This window comes from Cavia porcellus, unplaced genomic scaffold, assembly GCF_034190915.1.
Source record: "Cavia porcellus strain 051 isolate PalLab524CR breed Dunkin Hartley unplaced genomic scaffold, mCavPor4.1 scaffold_1, whole genome shotgun sequence".
Taxonomy (NCBI): domain Eukaryota; kingdom Metazoa; phylum Chordata; class Mammalia; order Rodentia; family Caviidae; genus Cavia; species Cavia porcellus.
Genome location: NW_026947484.1, coordinates 103,073,737 through 103,095,231, shown reverse-complemented (window position 1 = coordinate 103,095,231; position 21,495 = coordinate 103,073,737). Strand labels below are relative to the sequence as shown.

The 21,495-nt window shown below is 34.3% G+C and overlaps 1 protein-coding gene across 36 annotated transcripts in view; it reads left to right on the top strand.

Moving 5' to 3' along the window:
• The window catches only part of Lingo2 (leucine rich repeat and Ig domain containing 2), a 1,124,971-nt gene that overhangs the window by 476,897 nt on the left and 626,579 nt on the right, over window positions 1-21,495 (top strand). For all 36 annotated transcript variants that reach the window (XM_063252389.1, XM_063252376.1, XM_063252386.1 and 33 more), the window contains one exon: window positions 7,454-7,532. The gene's annotated coding sequence lies outside the window, so the exon portion shown is untranslated. The remainder of the gene's footprint in view (window positions 1-7,453; window positions 7,533-21,495) is intronic.

The following is a 21,495-nucleotide window of genomic DNA, read 5'->3' as shown; positions in this document are numbered from 1 at the left end:
TAAAAATATGTGCATGATAAATATATATAATTATGTTGATTAAATTAACATATATGAATAAGAATGTTAAAAAATGTAACGGGCCAGATGAATATTCCTAAGAAGTAAGAACACGATACATGTTGGAATTAACTCAGTTTAGTCATTCTATCTTTTCTTGTAAACCGTTTTTAAAGTCATTAATCATAAGTATGTAATGTTAATCGTTGATACAAGAATCATGTCTTTTTTGGAAGGTTAGAAGAAAAGAGCAATTGTTTTTTTTTTTTGTTTGTTTGTTTGTTTGTTTGTTTGTTTTTTTCCCCTTTGGTCTTTTTTGAGACAGGATCTCACTATGCAGTTCAGGTTAGACTTAAAGTTGCTTTTTAACCTAGGCTGGTCTCAAACTCATAGCAATCCTCCTGCCTCAGCCTTCTGAGTGCTGGGATCACAGGCATGTACCACTAGGCCTGGCTAATAAAGTTTTGAAAGGCATCTATGGGACAGTTATTTAATAGGAGATCATATCCTTAAACAGTGACTCAAGGAAAAGAACCAAAGTTAAAAGATTAATGATGTGGGTAGAAGAGTTTTGGAATAAAGTCTAGTCCTGAGAAACTGTGTGATAGCTTTTATAACAGTAAAGAGATATTTACAAATCCAGAAAGTCTATATCAGTAATTTTTTTCTGTGAGTTATCAAAGATTTTGCATGCACAAATTACTAAACATGGCAATAAGATAGAGGTGTATGACTTGTCAAGAATTTATTGACATGCTTTATATTCATTCCTCAATTGGTTTTGAATTGAGAAGTGATTGGTACTCTAATAAGATTTTCTTTATAAGCAGTGAAACTTGCCAACATATGAAGTAGGCTACCACAAACTAAATTACTTTATAGATATCAAAGAACCATCTATCACAAAATGGCTGATCTAAGATATTCTCTCTCCTTTTTAGACTCTTTCCATAAATAGATTCATGCAACTAATTAATTCATAGAATATTCACTGAACTGTCCCTCAGCAAAGCAATGTTAGAGGCACCAAATTCGTATTGGTCTGAGCACAGCCATGACTCCTGCTTATCTAGAGCTTGCATATTTTGAAAAGTGAAAAATGTGGTCACATAATTATTTAGATAAATGTAATTCCACTGAATAATTATTGTCACAGTTATTATGTTCTTGGTATGCCCTTAGTGCTGGTATTAAATCATTTTTGTTTTTACAAAAATCCCTTTGGAAGATGATTTTGTACCTCATTTTATAAGTAGGAAATCTGAGAATAGCTGGGATGAAGAAATCAAATGCCATGACGTCTATCGAGTGGTGCATTTTCAGATCCAAATTCAGGAAGTTTGTATCTAAACCTTGTACTACAAATCATAGCATTACTATGAAAAATGACAGGAAAGAAAACTTCAGGAAGCCATAATAGAATGTCCAAAGGGTGTTTATTTAGAATGAGGTAGACCTCTGGAAGTGACATTGAAGCTAAAACATAAAGATGGAAATGACTGAACAAAACGAGAGGACTGCCCTAACAAAAGGGAAAACCCAAGTAGTAACTTCAAGTAGAGGGAAGTTTTCAGGGTGATGAAGCCGCTAATTGCGGGGGTCCTTGGTGACTGGATGGGCGGGCCATCTTAGGTTAAGAGTTAAAACAGAAGTTGTTGTTGTTGTTTTAATCTCCAAACACAAGGGAAAAATTGTTTATGAAAATATACCATTCAACTGATATTTTAAAGTAATTCTGGCCAGAATATTGAGAAAAAATTTGAATGAGCAAAAACACACAAAAAACACATGAATGCTGATTACATTGGAAGACAATAAGTGTAATATAGGACAGAAGTTATGACAGTGCAGATGGTAACAGATAGATGGATTCAGGGTCATCCGGGAACTGAGAGATAAGGAGGGACATAGGGCAGCACAAACCTTCTGGGTTTAGTCTTATGGCGTGATGTTCCTATTATTAGCATTACTATATTGAATTATGGTGTTTCTCTAAAAAAATCACCTGTCAAATCATGCCTGTTTTAAATAAAATTACAGTGGATTTTTTAATTAGATTAATATATTAAATGATTATAACATAGAACAACACCTAAATAAATAATGATTATAAGTTGTACATGGAACACAGGTGAAAATAGCTCAGGATATTAGGGTGAGGGAGCACTGAATATGTGGTTGACAAGAAATGGGAAGTGTGACCCAGTGACAATGTGTATTGCACCTAGGCTGGTTCTCTTACTATAGTTTGAAATTTCACCTCTAGTCAAGATTGGTAGAATTGCCAAGGCTCACACAAGATTCCTTTATTATTTATGAATCACTTTCACAACAAATGCACTTTGAATGCTGGTTTACTACATGTTTATTATTCTGCCAGACATTGTAACTCCTGTCTTTAGAGAGATTCAACTCCATCGTTTTTCACATGACTCTTTTTTACCTGCCGGATATATTTCTGTGTTTGGCTGTTTTTTTAATTAATTGTGGGTAACTTGGGTAAGGATGATTTTCGTGCAGCTATAATTAGAATGCCATTATTGGTATCTTTTCATCAAAGACAACAGCATTTGTCAAATCAAGCTTTGAGGTCTACTGCTTTTATATAAATTTTAGTTCTGTTATTTGCTTGATTAATTCCCCCCCACCCCGTGTGCCTCAATTTGAAATTGTGGTCTCTGTCTCTCGGTGTTTTCATTAGTGATTAAAACAGTGTCTTCAGGTGGTGAGAATTCAATGAGCAAATAGATGGGGAGTATTAGAAGGGTTGTTACTGCTTGCATCTAGATGTACCACCAAGGCTCATTTATTCTTAGGTGGGGAGTCTTAATGGTGGCTGGATTTGGGTGTGTGGATGGGAAATAAGGGAGTGATACTAGGATTAATAACTTGAATAATGGAAGTCCCACCAGGGTAGGAGTGGCACTAATCAATAGGCTTGAAGCATGAATGCAATATAAAGCAACAAAAAGAAGGCTGGCTTGCATCTCCTACAGCTGCTTACTGATTTGCTGCCTTTTGCCTGGCACACCATGAACTGTTTCTCCTCTGTGACAGCTTTCTGCCATAACACCCTGCCTTGGAGCCAACTGATTATGGAATGAAACCTCTACAAATTCTGAGCTGAAATAAAATTTTTCTGCTTTAAGTGTCAAATATTTTATCTCAGCAACAAGAAAAGTAGCCAAAATACTAGTGATTAACATATTAAAAGCATTCAACAAATATGATTTTAATATCTGCCAGGCACAAAATATGCCGTGTATATGTTTCCATATATAATTTAAAGAGATATATACTATAAAAAATAAATGTTACCACACAAATTATGTGGTCCAGTTCAAAAAACTTATAGTTGCAGTATAATTTCAACTTGTTGAAAGTTTAAAAAGAATAAAAAGTTCTAACTTGATTGGCCTACTAAAAAGATAACAGGGTATTGCTTTCACTCTTGGGTTTTAAACATTAAAGTGAATAAAAATGCTGATCTCCTTACTGTGTACATCTCTAAGAAAGTCAAGAACAAAGGGAAATGTGTGCCACCAAAGCAATCCGGAGTGAAGCCCTCATCATTCTGTTGGGAGCCACCAAGCAAAGCATTTAAAACTAGGCAGCTTGAAACAAAAAAGAATAAAAAAATGTGTTCATTTGTTACTGCTTTTCTCTGTTGAAGAACAGGCAATGTGCAGTTCATACCAAAATAGAATTTAGTGTAGTGAACGTGCACGTTTTTCATTTGTATGGTTTATTTTAAGTGTGTCTATAGAGAGAGTCAATCAATACTGTCGCTGTGCTTTTTATAACTTGGAAATGCATGCTTTTAATCTTAAAAAGTTGTACTTAATAACAGTCAAAAATTATTCAGTGGATTTAGTTCTTCTGTCTTCTCTGTCATTCCTAACTTCACTGCTCTAGCAAATAGTCATTTTTGTATTAAAATTACAAATTATATATCTTCTTATTTGTAACAATTTTGTGAGGTTAGAAATAAGAACTATTTAGCTATTTTGTTATGTTTGAATTAATATTAAATGACTGGTATGTTCCATTTTATCTCTCCTAATGAAAACTCAGGTAGCATAAATGTGTCTTGAAGAAATTTCATTTATATGATGTCAATTTGTTATAAATATGTGAATTTAATCAGTTATTTATTTATGCAAAATATCTTGTTTAAAATATTAGGTGTCACTTTTTATAATGTTGTAGTATAAATTGAACCTTGGCATTCACATACAAAGTTTATTACATTTTAATAACCATCCTTTCAAAAAAGTTCAAAACAACAAACAAATGAAGGGGAAAGCTCCATTTAGAATTTCATTCTTATTTGATAACCATGAATTGTGGATAACACAATATTTAAATCACCCAGTTCTGACCAACTACACTGATAACAGGTTTCAAGTTTTGTTATCACTGTTATGTTGAATTTCAAATTTATTCTAACTGGTTTCATGGAAAAGCTCTTACTCCTGATACTTTAGAGAGTGCGATAAGCAATGAAAAAGTCTGTAATTTTGAGAATGTTATCAAATCATTTTCTAAGTTTCAGTTCTGTATTTGTAAAACGCTATAGTAATGTCTCATAAGACAATTCATGATGAATAATGTAAGTGCTTTTAAATCATTAAACATAATTTCCAGGCACATAGTAGCCATGTTTTTTTTTCTCTTCTTCCTGACATTCTATGCCTACAAAGAACAAAAAGTCAAAGTATGAGAGAAGATAAAGTTGTCATATAACAATTCACAGCATTTAGTCTCAGTATACAAGGATAACTCTTTTTGCAGGTATGGCAAACCATTTCTCCAAAATGTGCCACTGAAACAATTGAGATGTTCCTTATCGGATACCATGTAATATTAGTCTCACAAGATAATTCAAGAAATTTGTTATGAACTTTTTATCATAATAAACTCCTTAAGATTATTTTCTCTGTTTTTATGGCCTACACTGATATATACTAATTTTTAATAGCAAAAAGAGATTTCAGTACAGAGCAATTACAATTTGAAGGAAAAATTATATACTGTATATGTTTTTTGTGAAAAAATCATATTTTCTTCTACATTGAAATAAAACATGAGAATCACTATATTAGTTTGTAGTAAAAGACAGAAAAATGGTAAAATTTTCTACCCTTTCATTTAAAGCAGAAGTTTTCATTTGTTTCTCTCTGAAACATTTATAAAGATACAAATATAAATCCATTTCTAGAGAGCATTTTTTTTTACAAGGAACACTGATGTCCAGGACAGTTATTTTTCTCCTTTGTTGTCAGATACTCCTAATACACCACCATAAACTTCAAAGATCTGGTTATTCCTTTTTGAATTACTTTAATGTAATTCAAATGCTATACCTTTAATGTTTTGCCTTGGAGATCTTTATACTCATCTTCTAGAGAATCAAAGACAGAATTACAATATTATAAATTGTACTAGCAAATCTCTGACCCTGAAATCAGATCACTTTTGTCTGAATGGACTTTAAGAAAGACCTGGCTATACTTTTGAAACCAGTCATCTCTCTAAAGTACAGAGTTTATTGACCCTCTTTAATGTTTTCCTCTTCCCTATTATTTCATGATCACAATTATGAGATTGGCTCACATTATTATTTTATTAGGTATACTGACTACTTTAGGTGTGGTTTTATTGACCATCCTAAGCATTTGGACAAATGTTTGTTTTATATTGGCTTAGGTTATTTTTTGTCTACTAAAAGCTTATCGATAGACATTTATCAATGTCGTGTGTGTGTGTGTGTGTGTGTGTGTGTGTGTGTGTGTGTGCTTGTGTGTTTGTGTTCTAAATCTTATCACTTCTCTCATATTGTGTACTTCAGTAAAAATGTTCAGGTATAGTTCCTCATAATCTGTGTTCTAGACAATGCTCTGGCTCAGTTCAGCCACGGTCAGCAGTTTTTATGAAACTGATTTTTCACAATTTTCCTCTATTCCCATTAAACAATATTTGATTTGAACAAGTTTTGATTATCAATGTCTTTCTAGCTTTTCTTCAATTCATTTTAAAGAGAGAATCTGATGTACCACAAAATCTAGGACCATGCATGAGTCTAACATTTCATCTTATACATCACTGTTTACCACAGAATTACACAATGTGATACACCATTATTCTAATATTTATTTGCTGTTTAGGAATCACAGTTGTGCACTTTATTAGGCCAGCATACCCAAAGAAAATTTCTAATTTATATGACTATGCTCCTTCAACTACTGTTTAAAAAACACTCCACAGGTCCTTTTTGAAGTTTTCATATCATATTTCACCTATTTACTTCTGCTAAATTAAATATCTTTGCCAAATTGCTCTTCTATTTAGCAAAACATCCCCTTTTAATATCCTTTATATTATTTAAATCCCTAAGATGATTATAATATTTACTTTACTAGTAGGACTTGTTTTTCATGTGTTATTGAGTCCTCAGTACCTAATAGGTTACAGATTTATTGGAATGGTAGATATGGAGGGCAGGGAGCGCTTGAAGGAGTCCATGGTGCTGACTGAGAGTCGTGACTCATATGTGAGCCTAGGGCTGACCAGGCTGCGGGACTGGAAGACAACACGCTCTTTCTATTTTATTTTATTTTATTTTTATTTTTTTGGTACTCATGACCTTATGCTTGTTGGGAAGTCACTGTGCCCTGAGCTCTATCCTCAGCCCTATAGTTTCCTCTTTCTCCAGTAGTGTGTGTGAATATACACAAATAACCATAAGCAGCAACAAAATGATCACATATCTTGTTTATCATTTTACTTTCTTAGAGCAAGTAGATAGAAGAGAATCAAGAGAAGAATGAGAGACAGGGGTTGAGAACAGGGATAAAAAGGAATTAAGATATATTATGTATATGTACTAGATCCATACAAAGAATGTAAACACTAACTACTACAAGTATGTACTAATAAATTAAAAATAATTTTTATTTAAAATTTATTTTTACAGGTCATTGACATAGATTGTAAGAACATCCTAGGTGTATTGTGTGGATTTTTACTAAAATCTTATTAAAGTGTTTGATGATAGAAACTAAAAAGCCAAAATGCTCTATTTCTTATACATTGTTATGACCATACAAATGTTTATGATATAATATATCTCATTTCAATTATCAATATCATATCAATATCAAAATGCTTTTGTTCAGTCTTTCCCAGTTGAAATAAAAATTTGAGTGATTTGATTGGGCAATATTTCATAATCTGGAGTCTGTGCTAATATCTTACAAGTGCTAGACAGGCATATTTTCACTGCTCCATTGTGCATGTAATAAAATGCAACTTCATGCTAATCACAATCAGAGAGAGGTACTTTTTAAATAGCAATGTGGAACGATAATGATGTTTCCATGACTAATCACCATGGATTTACAAAGACATGTATGGCTCTGAATATCTTCTCTTACCTTCCTTTTATTTGTAGGAACTGAACAGTTTCGCTGGAGAGCTGTTATGAGCTGCATATATTCCTAAAGTATCCAATGGATTTTTAATCCTCAGAGGTAAACGCTGAATCTATTTTAATTATATTTTCGGGATGAAATGAAACATTATTGTGTGTCTTAATACTTACTTTCCTTTTACCAAGAAGACAGGTTTTTATTTTCTTTAATTTAATCATATGTTCAACTAAGTAGTTACTCTAATTTGTGAACTCGAGAGTAATTGGAGGAAGTTATTGGCATGCCCATAATTCATTGTTGGGCTTATAATTTTTCCATTAAACTAGACTACATGTCAAGTGTGATATAATTCATTCTGTCTACTTTGTTTATTTGCTTAATTTTTGTCTCTTAAAAGACCCTTTTAGCATTTTTAAAGCTTATATCTAGTGGATCAAGGTACTTAGTTTTATTTGGCACATTCAAATTTTGGGCATGGTGTGTAAAGGCTGACAATGTCTCTTTATGCATACTTATGAACAGATAGTTGTGCAGGATATGTAATAAAATAAATTTAAAAGGGAACTTGTTACTCCCAGGCTTCATTTCTGTCATTAATCCTAATGAGACTAAGAGTTTTGCTTTGTTTTGTGCTTGTGCGTTTTATGACTTTCTCTTAGAAAAATCTTACTATTTTTTCAGTCATTGGTTTTCTCTTAATCATCTATCCAGCTTCTCAAGTTCTGTGCTTATTTGAAAGAGTATGAAAATATTTACAGCTATTATAGAGAAATGAATTCAGAATCCAATATTACCTAGAGAGATAAGGTGTACTTGGTTACCTGTAGGGAAATATTTCCTTTAGCCATCTGAAGGGAAACCTGGCACATCACATGAAGATTTAAAAATGCAGTACTCAAATACATTTTTTTTTTCAAAAAACGGGCTTCTAAAATAAGTATAGGCCTACTTCCCCCCTGTCTCAACTGTCTCAGACAAACAATAACAGAAGGCGGGAATGAGGTGTGTAGCAATAGCCTACCCTGATCCAAATAAGAAATACATATGTACACAAATGCACATCCTCACATCAGCCCAGGACAGGATATTAGGACTGAGAAACTGTAACTCTTCATGCACAGAGATGTAGGCCTAAATGAAAAGAAAAATTGATCTCCAGGAGTAATAGGTGGGAAATTACATGCAAAATGCACCAAATTGATCACATTTAAAATGAAAGCATGAATGATAAAATTTAAATCTTGAACTGCATAATGAGGCAAGTGGTGCACATTTTGCAAAGGTTTCTATTCTGTTGGCTTGGAAGAAATAATAGGGAAAAATTTGACTGTCATGTGAGGAAAATTAGGGAAAACTGCTAATTTGCACAGCACTAAACTGTCTATCACTTACAGGGTACTTCCAATCAAAAAGAACTTTTAATGGCACTTAAAATACAATAAATTCTAAGTGATTTGAAGACACTAAGAAATGTAATTGCTTCTTTGACTATTTCTTAGAATACTCTTTCCTAAGTCTTTAGTCAGTTACGTAATTCTGATAAATTAACCTTGTTTTTCTGCATGACTGTATGCAAAATTCTGCAGTGCCTTTCCCATCGTGAGCCCAAAGAACACTGGCTGTTTTCAGATATACCTTGCTAGGAAGATATTTTTACCAGCTAATAGTGAAATGTGCATTATTAATGTATTAAATCATTAGAGTTATTTTGAAAATTAATATTTGATTCTGAAGAGATTTAAAAAATAATAAATCCACATGCAAATTTTTCTGCACTAAGAACTTCCATTTTAATAAATGTTGAAAGCATGTAGAATAACTGGGATGAAAGGGTCCATCCTATATCCTCTGTTTCCTGTTCTGACAATTAAAGCCATTTGTACTGCATTCTTTCTTTAACAGTGACTTACACAGTCAACTGTTCATCTAAATAACAAAGATGATTTTAACTTTGCCCTATAGGCAGTGAAGTTTTTACCTACTTTTTTATTTTAAGTCTTCCACGAAGGGAAAAAAGATCTTCAAAACCTTTGGTTGTGCTTTAAAATTATTTTATCCAACTAAAAGCTTTCGGGATTATGTTTTAGTTCGTAATACTAGTTTAGATACAGCAATATGATAAACATGGCAGAGACATTTTAGGATTCAAAGATAGAAGACAATTTGCTCAAACATGATTGCCAAATCTTAGTTAGAAAGCAGATGACGTAAGTAACACAGAAGAAATGGTAAAGTAAGTCACTACTTTGAAAAGAATCACATCCTTAAAAAGAGAGCTCTGTCCACATCCTGAAGAATCACCTTTAAAAAACCCAATAATTCCTACCCAGAACAGACATGACAGTGACAGAATTTGAAGATTTCAAACAATTAAATTTGCCATATTTAAAGAGAAGATTCTAAAGGTTAGAGATGATAAAAACTCTGTGACTGTTTTAACTGGTGGTAGATGCAAGGGAGAAGACTTTAAAGTTCTCTCTGAGGGAGGATCTGGAATATTTCACTATAATGTGATCAGTATGAACATTTAAAAAAAATCATATCCAAGCCATGTGCAGTGGTACTTGTTTGTAATCCTGGCACTTGGGAGGCTGAGGCAAGAGGATCATTGCAAGTTTGAGACTAACATGTGCCACAAAGTGAGCTCAAGGCCAGCTAGTCAAAACTTGTCTCAAAAAGACAAATAAATAAATGACAAATCATACATATGGATTTTATTTAAGTAAAACAGTCAAATCCATGAAAATGAGAATTTCCCCCAAGCAGTTTGGGCTGCTGCATAAAAGATGACTATAGCAATTGTAACTGTAGCAATGTAGCTTGGTGTGTCACCTGGCCAGTTGCTTTTCACAGCCAATACTGGAAATGAAAACACTTTGCATCTTTTATGATGATATCATCACATGATGGTCTTTTATGCAGAGAAGTAGCCCTCCCATACGTTATTAGATCATTTCACTTAATATTAAATGATACTTTTTGTTCCATGCTTTCTGATGTTAGGAAAATTTTTATACAAAGAAATTTTTAAAAGAAAAAGATACTGGAGTTTTTCTATTTTAATTCTTCACTAACTAGAATGTGAACTTGAAGTCAACCATTTACAGTGCTTTACTTCATATGTAAAAAAAGAAGGAAAAGAGGCTGGGGATTTAGCTCAGCGGCATAAGCATCTGCCTTGCAAGCAGGCAGTCATGAGTTCAATCCCTGTTAACAGTAAAAAAAAAAAAAAAAAAAAAAAAAAAAAGAAGGAAAAATAAAATAACCTTGACATTCTTTCTAGCTCAAAAAATTATTAATTTCTTTCTTTGATGTAAATTGCTGAAAGCAGCTGGATATGGTAGCTCACACATGTACTCCCAGCACTTGGAGGGTGAGGCAGGAAGATCACTGTGAGTTCAAGGCCAACTTCTACTGCATAGTGAAACCGTCTCAAAACATTTGCCTTTTACTTGGGATCTCTGTGTTTAGCTCCTAAATCTGTGAAAAAAGAGTAAAAACACTGCTGCTCACCACACTGTGCCACTGAGGCTTCTGAAATAATGAACAATGATGAGAAAGCACAATTTCACCTTGACTCTGTCTCCCCACTACCATCACATTACAGCCCAGCAATTACTGCACAACCTGGAAAAAATCATACAGCATAAAGGTAAATATTTTATGGTTCCCTTATTATTTTTAATGATTTAGAGTTATGATTAGGGTAATATTATGGTCTCTGTTCATGTATTCATTAAATCTGCATTTTTCCTCTCTGAGAAAAATTTTGACCATATATATGTATGATTGCATTCCTGAGGAGAGTCAGCACAGGTACATAATGATTGGGATTTTTGGCCTGGTTAGAGAGACAGGAAATATAAAGTAAAAGTAGCCTTTATTCTAAGAATGAGGAGAGAATCTCAGGACCACTGGGGTCTGGCTTTCTCTGCCGGACACGAGGATTGGGGGGCATACATGTAACTTTGGACTGGGGTGGTACCTAGAGGGGCATTGCTGACTCCCAAGCAGCCCACTGGAGCTCGTTTTGCACCACAGGTAAATTGCCTAGGGGTGGGGAAAATGATCTCCAGGTAAAGGTCCCTTGGTCTCTTCTCTCATTGCTGTAGTGTCCTATCTAGGGCAAAATCCTTTCACATAACATATCTTAATTCCTTTTTTCATCTCTTTCCCCTCTTCTCTATTTCTTGGTCACCTTCTCTTTTGTAAAAGATCAATTTCCTTATTTCCTATAATGTCTTTAATTTTGCTCTATCATTATTGCAACTGTTCAAAATTGTTCTCTTATTATTTTTTACTTCTATCCAGCACAAAAAAAAAATTAGTAAGGCTTTTTAAATCCTTTTAAGAATCAAGAAGAAGATTATAAGCTGTATCACTATAAATACTTAATTTTTTACTTGTATTTATCTCATATCTTATATAACCTATTGATAACATTTTCAGTCCTGTTTTTCTGTTTCTTTTTGTGATACTGGAGATTTTACTCAAAGCCTTTGCACTAAACTACCTCCATAGTACTTTTATTTTTTTTTTTTAATTTTTAATTTGAGATAAGGCCTAGCTTACTAGCTTGTTCACCAGCTGGGGCTCAAACTTGAGATGCTCCTTTTGCAGTTCCCAGAGTGTTGGTATAATAAGTGTGAACCACCACAGCCAGCTTGATCTAGGGGAACACAAGATTCCCAACCTACTACATGTCCGGTGTGAGTTTGTGCTCTCTAAAATTGAAAAGTGAATTTTAGAAACAACAGAGGTTAGTAACAGAATATATTTATTGAGAGAGAAAAAAAAGCTACTGTCTGAGAGACAGAAGGGGTCCCCAGTGGGTTGCTAAAACTCTTTTTTTTTTTTCCAGGACTTTTATAGAGCAAAACCACCAGATGAGATGGGTCCAAAATGGGAACTGGCAAAATGGGCATAAGGTGGGACAGAACTATGGTCAACCAGGAAGATTAATTGCTCAGATAAGACTGACTAAATCGGGAACAGATGGGGAAGCAAGTGGCTATGCTTACAGAACACTGACTCTTCCCTAGGTGGATGGGACCGTGACTCCAGGCTTCCTGGGGTGATAGAGATCCATTTAGAATATCAATCCTTTGAGTTGGGTGCATTTGTTGGGCCTTTGTGGGAGGTGTCTGTCTCCCTTACAGTTGCAAGGTATCTGGGCTTCTGCACTGGCTGCTTCGAGGACCAGGCCCTGACTGCCCATCATATTTCTATTCAACTCAGTTGCGTGCAGCAAGCTCATCAGTTTTAATGAGGAAGTTAAACACTGCACCTCTCTTTTCACTTATCACTTATTTTCCAGATTGATTCTTTAAGCAGTATTGGTCCAGTTTGTCTCAACCATGCATTCATCCTTATACGTTCCATGAGCCCAATGCCTGATTGTTTTTATAGCAGTTGTATTCATTGTATGGCAGACAAGGAAGATAAAGGAGTTAAGTTTAAAATATATTTTTAAAATGTTTCATATTTTTTACACTCATTTGTATTTTCAGTGGTTAATATTTTTGAAAGAAGTTAAAATATCATTAATATATTTTTGAAAGCTGGATTGGAAGTCTCATTGACCCAGCTATTCCACTTCTAGGCATATTCGTAGAAAAACTGAAAACATCCTAACACAGAGATATATGTGCACCCATGTTTATAGCAGCACAATTTGTAATAGCCAGATTTTGGAAACAACCTAAGTGTCCATCAGCTGAGGAATGGATTAAAAAGTTGTGGTATTTTTATACAATGGAGTACTACTCAGCTATAAGGAATGATCACATTGAGATATTAATAAATAAATGATATTTATAAATATAAATATTTATAAATAACTTGAGACCATGCTCATAAGCAAAATAAATCAAACTCACATGTATAAATACCGTATAGTCTCCCTAGTGTAAGAAATGGTAAGAATATATAAAGAGTTTATGGTAATCATGATTCCCCATTACCTTGCTTTGAAGCCTTATAATGTTTTCATTCATTAGTTGGAATGGTTTATTATGTGTTGTTTGATTTTATTATCTGTATCGGTATGAACAGCTATTTTGAAGAAAACACATTATGGCAGCCATTGCTGATTTAATATCATCTTGCTTTGAAGTCCTATCATGCTTTTGTTCTGTTTCCATTGGTTCTATCATGTTGTATCTTACTGGATTTTATTATGTGTGATAGTATAAACATTTTTTATGGAAAATGAAATAATATAGTAGCTATTTTTTGTTTCCGGTTATTTATTCTGAATGCCCTGTAATACTTTCATTCTCTTGAATGGTTTTGTACTATTTTGTTATGTTTGATACTATTGTATGTGAATGTATGGTCAACTATTTCAAAGCAAGAGACATTATGGTAGCTACTGTTAACATGCCATTGTCTTGTGGTAAAGTACTATGTTGCTTACATTGTTCTGTTCTGATCTGCTTTGTTCTGCTGTCATTTGTTTTAATTAAAATTTTAAAAATTTAAAAAGAATGACAAAATAAAAAATTATTATATTTTTGAGATTTGAAGGGGAGGCACATATTACAGATTTATTTTGCATATACTTCATGGTTTTTTGTAAAGCTGTGCTCATGGTAAGAATTTAGTGGCACTGAATTGGGTTTGAATTTGCTTCATGCCATCCCTAGATTATGTAAGACACAGACTGAAAATTCAGCCATACCTCCACAGGTTATCTCCTCCATGGCTTGTTTGTTACCAGAAAAGATTCTTAAGATGAATTTAAGAATTTTTTGCATATCAAAAACATTAAGTCACTTATGAGTCTTCACACCCGTATGCTTACCATATGACTTTATTAATATTTTTGCACTTCAGTTTTGTGAGACCTGAGTTTTGCCAAGGGAAAGTCAGTTTTGACCATTCAGAATATTGGATGGAAGTCCTTGTAAGCAATTAGAAGTTTAAATGGTGATGGCTGTAAAAATAGGAAAATAGGAGTACATCTTTTTTACTGTCAATATTTTTGCAACAACTTTTATAGCTCTTGTCCTGTGTCAGGAATTGTTCTAAACAATTTTACAGTGTTTCTTTAATGAATTCCCATGGTAGTCCTCAAAATGAATGTTATTATTGTCCCTATTTTGCAGATGAAGAAACTGAGTGATGAAGGTTTAAATGATACATTCAAGATCACACAACAGATAAATAGTTATATTGTAACCAAGATGTATTTACCAATGAAGGCTAACAATTAAATAAGATTTTTGGAGGTGTTGGCAGCAATGTCAGTGAGGTAGTCACAGAAAAACAAAAATGGTCTTTTTGTGTGTGTGTGCTTTCTTTAAAGTCTCTCACCACTGGAAAGGTTATATGAGGAGGAATAAGTTTAGATATGGATAAAAAGTTGATGAACAAGACCTTTTTAAATCTACATCAGGCAAACTTTAGAGATAGCAACAAAAAGTCTTCAGTGCCTTTCTCTTGTATAGTAAATAACTTTACCATTCAGTCTAAATTTTCCTCTCAAAAAGGAAAATAAGATTAATTTCAACAAGTCTCTGGGAAAGCTTCTTACCCCACGCCTCCCTCTGGGTTCTGACTACATTTTTGCCTGCTTTTTATGTGACACGGAGCATCCTTGGAATCTCTTTATGGCTTTGAGTGCATGCCCCACGTTTGATTTACAGTGGTGTTAACTGAATTGAACACCTAATTAATTCACCAATCATCTGTCAAGGCCTGTGATCTTCTCCTAGTTCACTGTGGGTTCCTGTGGGAGAATCAGCATTCTAAACATGTCATTTCCATTATGCTGTGTGTGGTGTTGGAGCAGAGTACTAAGTTATGCTGCTTGTTCAGGAAAAATATGGCATCCTCATGAGTGCCGTGATGACTTTGTTAAAAATACCTTCTGCCACCCCTGCTCTCTTGTTCTCAGGAACACGGTGGCTCCACAGCGAAGCAAGATTTTCACTGTGACACAAATTAAAAGACGGAATATCACCACAGTTCAGTTTCATGTCTGTGCGTTTTCCCTTGAGTTTTTCTGTTTTATCCTTTAGAAACTTCATTTCACGTGGCTTTTGAAAAAAAATAATGTTAAATCTCTCTTCTCATGTTTGATCATTTTTTAAAAACCTCACTTCAACTTCATCAAAATGGAGACATTTTATATATAATAGAAATACTCATGGCACCTAATCATATCATAGGATTACAAAAGCACAACTTGTAAATATGTGCTAATGAGTACTTTCTGAGGAAAAAAAAATAAGCATGGAAAGGAAAGAGTGTTTGTAGAATTATAAAATCAGTTATTTATGATTAGTCCCTGTTTAATGATCACATGATTAAATTTTTGTCTGAGGGACACAGTCCCACAGTTGGCTTAATACAATAATCATTCCACTATTTTATAATAGGTTTGTGAGTTAGTGGGCAACTTTGGTGGTCACAGGCTTGATGATTTTAGTTGACTTTGCTCATGTGTGTGAAGGCAGCTATTGGCAAGTCAAGGCCAGCAAGTCTAGATACACCTTGCTTATTTATAATTTTCTATCTGAGGCAACATGAATGACGGGGCCACTTGTCTCTCCTCATACAGTAATTACCTTGGGCATATACACATACTGGATGCTAACGTTTTAAAACAAGGAATGGAAGCATTTAAGACTTCTCAAGGCCAGAGTTACTATGGGCTCTTCATTGGTTTCTCTGCATTTTCCTGACCAAAACGGGTCACAAGGCCAATCCAGACACACAAGGTAGATAAATAGAGGACATTTTTTTTAATTTGAAAAGCTGCAAAGTATCATGGGAAAGACAGTGAATTAAAAAAAAGAGGGGAATGAGGAATTAGGACATTGCATAATCTACCCAACTTCCCTGCCCATCGGAGCTCAGTGGTTGTCTCAACCCATCCCAAGGTCAGTTTTTGACCTGTTATCAACTCAGGCTGATTCCCAGTCATGCACAGCTCTCCTGTGACAGCACAGAAGGATCAGAACAGCAACGCAATACATTTTGCATATACCTCAAATCATCCATTTTTTATGTTCTCTCATTTTAAATATGCAATAAAGTATGAATAAATGTGTAAATAAGAGTATATAATGTATAATGTTATACTCACTGTGTAGCTAAGGGAGAGGGAAATTAACATAATATCAACTACCCTGTGTTTTCCCCTAGTCAAAGCCCCTTTCCTTGTCTTCTCACAGCTAACATCTGTTTTGATTTTATTTAGGATATCTGTGCTTCCATGAAGGTTTTAAAATTTTGTCTATATATAGTCATTGTGGAGCACATAAACACAAATTTTGAAAACTCCTTGGTCAAATGAATAACACCGACTCTTTCTTTGCTGGAGTCAGTCATTGTTTTCAGTTTTGTATGTAATGAAAGAATTTAATCTCTTTACTTTTATAACAAGTTCTTAGCAGAGCAATTTAGCAAGAAAAAGAAATAATAAGCCTCTTTATTTCTACAATCTTCAATATGCTAGAAACACATTACTAAGTAGAGCTCACACTCAAAATGAAAGAGAATTAACCTCTGCTTGTACAAGGGAGGTGCGTGAAAGGTTTGTGGACGTATCTTAAAGTTACGGACATATTATTTAAATTTTGCTCTTTGCCCCCAAAATACCCTCTGGAGTCATATAAAGTATAGAATAATTGCTCTTAAATTTAGCCTTTCTTTTTGACATGACAATGATGTTTTTAAAGAACATAAAGCAAATATTCTGTAGATCGCCTTTCAGTTTGGATAATTCTGATGTTTTCTCATTCCTAGATTCAGCTCTGCATTTTCTTAGGAATATTTCAGGGGTAATATTCTCATTGTGTCCTAAAGAACTGTCATGATATGTATTTATCTCATTACCAGGAATGTTAATTTTAATCATGTGTTTAGGTTTCCCTAAAAATAATTACTATTTTTTTCTTTGTTAAAATGATGCCTTAGAAATTCTTCATATTATTTGTACTCAATAATGCACTTTATGACTCTGGGAATGTTCTATTACTTATGGAGCTTTAACCTACCTACTTTGGAATAACTATTTTCATTTTCTTGCTAGATTATTAACATATTCAAATATACATTTCACTTTATTTTATAATATTTTATCTAAATTTTAGGTTCTCTTCAGCGTGAGATAGCTAGTTGGGACATCTGTTCCACCAACTTCCAGAAACCAAATGAATGTTTCCTACAATGACACTTACTTTTACTACCAATGTTATAAATTATTTCCTGGGTCTCATAATTCTAGGTATTTCAATTTGTCATTGTTGTTGCTACTTATTAAAATTGAAATACACTACCCTGCAATTATTTATATATTTTGATTACTAAAATTATCTGAAGGATCATAGAAAGAGTTTATAGTATTTTCAAACACTCTTCATACAGTGACTCAGTAAGTGGGATCACCATTTAATCTCCACACTGTCTGATGATTAGAGGTTTTCCTGTTCCCAGTGTTACTGAGTAGAGAGCTAATGATGGTAAAGCTGTGAGTAAAAAGTCTGTCTGTAGAAGTTTATCTCCTAACACTTCTGTATGACTGCTAAGAAGAGAATTGCCTCCTGAAAAGCCATGGGAAAACTGCAAACCTGTATATTAATATCAGATCTCCAAGGCATGCGAGATGAGAGTTAAAAGTGAACATAAAAATCATTCACTTGCTTTCCAAAAGAAGAAACTGTAACTTGAAGAAACTCAACTTATTTCTAGTTTAGGAATAGTTGAGGCAAATATAGGCCTGATAGCCAATCAATCTTGTTCAATTCCTATTATATCAAACTTTAAATATCTAAGAATATGAAAATAAATACCTAATTATTCCACCAGGGAGAAATTACTGTAAAATGGTAGTTTCAAAGTCTAAATTCTAAAATGAATACTCTAGATATGTCATATATTAATTAAACATGAATTGCTTTTGCTTACTTTCTCTGAATATAAAACGGCTTTGGGGGAATCATTTGGATGAATGATCCACACATTTTCATACAGATAATGTGGTGAGTTCAAACTTTTTCTCTTTTCCTAAGCAAATGTATTACACATAATTTCTCTGCTCATTTATTTCAGGATAATCCTTACAAGGGCAATTTCTGAACATATATACTGGTTATCAAGTAAAAGATAAAACACCGTATACATATTCAGTAGCAAATCACTCAAATTATTCAAACTTTCTAGTGTTGGAATGAAAAGTAGATGAACTTATCAAGTGTAATTGACAGCAAACATGGACATAGCATTTTTGGTTTCCACGAGTTGAGTGCCAGTATTACTGTTATAATACCGTTTTATGATGCATAGACTTTAAAAATAATCGTCAAGGACTTTCCATATTTGGTTATTTTCCTATTATGTTTAGCAAAAAGTGATACTTAAAATGCTTGCTGTTATTGTCAGTGTGCTCTGTTCTCACTGACAAATTCAGTATACAAGAATCTTTGTGTGGCTTTCTGATCTTTAGACTTCTGGTTGTTTTTCTCTGTTTAATTCAAAGAATAAACTCTATGCCTCACATATAGTTCTGGAAATCACTCAGTATACAGTGACCATTTACTAAACACATTGCAACAAGAACCAGAAATGCCAAAATTCTATAAAAGATGAGGCTTTCATTTCATTATTGAGTGGTTTTGTGTCTTCAATGCTCTTTCTAATGATAGGTGTGACACATTCTAGAATAATACTCTGCTTCTACCTTCTTATGAGCTGCGGAATAAAACCTGCAGCCTCTCTCTAGTCTGCTTTTTACCCCAACTCCGATGCTTCTCTCAGGTTCCACTCACTCTGCCCACACTGCATCACACTTCCTGGCTTTCCCTGTGTTCTTTCTCCACGTTTCTTCTGCTTCTCTCTGCTCTTTACCTTTAGGGAAGATGCAAATCAAGCTACTCTGTGGCAGAAGGCTTTGTTTGACTGATTGTTTTGGGTTCTTTCACCTGTCGATTACAATCTGTTATGGATTAAGTACTGGTGGTCAATTTAAGGCCAGCTGGATTACATCAGCATGGCATTGAGCAAAGATGCTCTACCTGAGGAAAGTAGCCAGAATAAATAGGTAGAGCAGAAGGAGGTGTTGAGGTGTTGAGGCATTAAGGCATTATTGTGTTGAGGTATTGTGGGTTCTCCTACCAGTTGCTGTTTGAGCTGTTGGTTCTCCTGGAGAAGCTTTGGTCCTCACATTGAGCATTGCTTCCTGGCTCTGGAGCGGAAGGCATGTGCTGCTTGGTCTCCAGGATAAACTCCAGGCTGCATTTTGACGTGTACCTGACTGTGCTTGTCGGAGGAGCTTGGGGCCTCCGTGTCGCTGAGGATGGCTGTGGTGCCTTTTAGAACAGCCCTGGTCTTTGTTGTGAGTGTGACTTCTTGGCTCCAGCATAGAATCCTCATCCCATCAGCACAGCTCCTTCACCCCGCTGGCATGGACTTCCTGGCTTCCACCACTTACCTCTGGGCCTTCCCTACATGGATCTGTAAAAGAGACTGGTATGAGTCCTTCTTGTGGGTTCTGGACCTCCAGCTGGACTCGTGGGAGGCATTGTCATGAGTTCTGGGTTTTTATTTGGACTCATATGGGACATGGTTGTGGGATTTAGGCCCTTGACTAAATATTCTATGTCTTTGGTATTGCGGATAGATTTCCTGCATTTTCTTGTGTTAACTCCCAGTGACCATTATAAAAATAATATTATGAACTCCATGTCCTGATTCTAATTGTTCTCTGTATAATCCCTAAATATAATATAATCTTCACTATCATTCTTTTAAACTTTACTTTTTTGTTCAAACTGCTATTGCATTTTAACATATTCAGTATAATAGCAACCTGAATATACCTTTACCTGTATTGAAAAGGTTTAGAGTAGGGGCTGGGGATTTAGCTCAGCGGCATAATCGCCTGCCTTGCAAGCAGGCAGTCGTGAGTTCGATCCCTGGTACCGATAAAAACGAAAAAGACAAAAAAAGAAAAGGTTAAGAGTGAAATTAAAGTAGGTTGGGCAAAGTGGCGCATGCTTGTATCCCCAGCTCTCCTCAGGCTGAGGCAGAAAGACCACCGGGCATTCAAGGGCAGCCTAACCTATAAAGCTTACTCAAGACCAGATTATAGTTAGGCTCTGTCTCAAAAAAAGAAAAAAAAAAAAAGTTCTGTTTGAACATTTATCTATCTTTATAATCTTGGTTACACTGTTTAGTTGTCATATGCTCTGATGGAATCAAAGAGAAAAAATACGTTAGAGGGAAAATAAAAAGAACAGCAAATAGATACTGGCCTGATTTCTGCTGTAATATTCATTGTAAAAGCATGGACATGAAGATACGTTGGTATTTCATTCTCTTATTTGTAGTATGATTGTTTTCTTGAGTTTACCTTTTTATCTGCATCACTTTTTATCCTGACAAGTTATATTTGAAAAGCAAGCAAATCATGAAACACTGAATGTTCAACCAAGATAGTAGTGATATGACATAAATGACATGAATGGAATCATGTCCTGTGATAGAGCTGCCTGCTCTGTTTTTCAGTGACCCTGTCCTTCCAAGCACAAGAAAGGGATATACTTCATCTACTTAACTGTAGGTTTAGACTAGGTAGCATTATGATCATTGGGATCTTTTAGCCTGGAAACACTTGGTAATGTTTAAAAATTCCCACATGCGATTGTCACATGGAATATTCAGCACAATAAGAAAATCTTTTTCTTATTGTGAATTTGGATTGGAATTTGGATTTTGTTGCTGTTACCATCAATTTGTATTCCACAGAATTGTTAATATATTTAAAATAAAGAAAAATAGTTCTTCATAACATCACCTAAGTAATTTTCTGGTTCATGATAAACTATAAATTATATGCTCTTTTATCTGGAGTTTCAGTTGTATACTTCAAATCACTTAACTGTCTGTTTCTCCTACATTCAATATGTATACTAAACCTGATGGTCCCACGTTTACATAAGGTCTATCTCTATGAAGCTTTGCCCTTAATTCTCACATATGATAGTTCTTTATTAAAATTTTTTCAAGAAATTAGAATGAATCCAAATTTTTTTCCTCTTCCTTTCTCATTGTT